Here is a 2,415-nt window from a genome sequence, read left to right as displayed (position 1 = left end):
AAATCCGTGTCTCCCAATAAACAATGTCGCCTAGGACCCGAGTTAGTAGGAGTCTTCTTCGTGCTATCTTCCTTTCCAACATTGGTCATAACCAATCGGCATCGCGGATCATTGCCCTCACTTTCCTAACTGAAAATGTAAGCAACGAATCCGCGTTCTTCGTTCAAAGGGCACTCCCATACCGAGCTTTCCTCCGTACTCACATTAGAATAAACTTTATAGTTAGATCGTCTCTCACGGTGCCTAGAGTTCCTGCAATCCCTATAACTCTCACCGGTCTTATATCTCTCAGAGTCAGGTCTTCTCTCACGGTGCTTAGAGTTCCTATAATCCGTATAGCTTTCACCGTTCCTGCATCTCTAAGAGTTTCATCAACTCTCACGGTGTCTAGAGATCCTGCAATCCCTATAACTCTCACCGTTCCTATATCTCTCAGAGTTTCCTACATCTCTCAAGGTGCCTATACGGCCTAGAGTCTCCTAAGGCTCTCACATTATCCAGAAATCCGACAGCTCCTACAGCTCTTACAGGCCTAGAGCATACACAGCTCTCCTCTCATCTTAGGATAATCCTTCTCTTCGTTATCTGTATCTTAATCTACGGCGTTACTACTTTGTGTGATCGTATAAAGTCTTGGAAATATATATTTTTTATAACTCTGTGAATTACAGTGTTATACCACAACAACTACCCCCATTATCCTAACCGAAATACGGGGATCGAACTATTCGTGGTGTCGATTATTCTAATCGTAGCGGGAATTTACAACTCCCGTTGACGCGTATTCTACCGACCGCGTCTCTCCGCGATAGCTCGAAAATACGCTTAATATAAATTTTATCGGTCTGATTATTTAATATGTCGGAGATGAAAGAACACCGGAACGCCTCCTTGGATTCGCGGGAATACCGTAATGTTGTAACTTAGATTAAACAAATGCCGCTCCGATTATTCGAGATTTATGATCATGAGCTTGGGCTCGAGGCGACAATCAGTCGCCGAACGTAGCCGCGGCCAAAGGGATGAACGTTTTATCTAACAAAGGCACAGAGTAACTCTATACCTCTCCTTAAAAGAAATAGTCGTAGCGACACGTGGCAGTAAATACTTCAATAGTTTCTATCCCGCGGCCCGCCACACGCAGATTTTGTCCTCCGGGTAAGATGATCGCCGGGTGTCGGCATGCCTTTGTAGTGTATGTTTAGCTAACGTGAGGACCCGCTATAGATCTTAAGATTTAGTCAAGCGAAGTCCTTCAAATAGACTTTGTTGCAACTACGGGAAGATAGGAGAAACCTATCTTCCACGAACGATGCCCCCCGACAACAACCTTCCCTGAAGGGCGGCCAGCATCTCTTTCAAAACGCCGATATGGAGATCGACCAATTAGCAACAGCGCTAATTTCCCTCACCTTTGGAACGAAAGCTTTCGTTGACGAATCTCATGTCCTTAGACACACCCATTATTGTTTTCCTCGACGGCATCATCGAGACGGAGATTGATTCTTTCGTACGATCTCATCGACGAGTGACAGTACCACCTTACAACCTGTGAATACCTCACATCTAGTTAACAAAGAGTTAGACTTGAACTGTGCGGGAACATACGTTTATCATCCCGTGACCGCGGATTCGTTTCGAACCTAAGGTCATTATCACTAGTGCTACGAGTGCCTAATCTTGTTGATAAGCCTGTGCTAGTAAACTCTTTATTGTACCACGGCAATGGCTAATTGTAATGAGAATTCATCAAACGCCCCTCTCCATAATCCTGACCCTAATCCGACAAATACTTTATCTAATTTCACAGTAACGTCATCGACCGCCGTTAGGCTTTTCCCCTTCTTTGTTCAAACTAATAGATAGTCGAAAACTAGTATCAAAGAAGTGTGAAATTAGTCTTAGTTTGTAGAAACTATAAAAATGGGAAAAATGGATATCGTATTAAATCGTTAAAGACGTCAATTTACGATAAAAATTCAGAAATTGTTCAATTTGATTTTGTTATAATGAAAAAACGACCACCAGCTGTGTCAAAACATTGTTACCGTTTGATTAACGTTCCGACACCTTGTTAAGTTATATAAGGAACACGCAAGTCGCGCGCGAGATTTTTCGTGCTTGAACTCCCTGAGAGTGAACATCGGAAAGGAACTTAAACAAAAGGTAAATAAAAAAAATATCAAATAATACCATTGAAACTAGTAATTTATAACGTCTAACCCATTAATTTACAACACTTGAGTAATTAATTTCTAACATTTGAGCTATTAATTTATAACGTCTAAGACATTAATTTATAACATTTAAGCCATTAATTTATAACACTTAAGCTATTAATTTATAACATTTAAGGAATTAATTTTTAACATTTATGCCATGAATTTACAACATCTAAGCTAATAATTTATAACA

Source organism: Bombus terrestris, chromosome 17, assembly GCF_910591885.1.
Source record: "Bombus terrestris chromosome 17, iyBomTerr1.2, whole genome shotgun sequence".
NCBI lineage: Eukaryota > Metazoa > Arthropoda > Insecta > Hymenoptera > Apidae > Bombus > Bombus terrestris.
Note: the sequence above shows the minus strand (reverse complement) of the source record.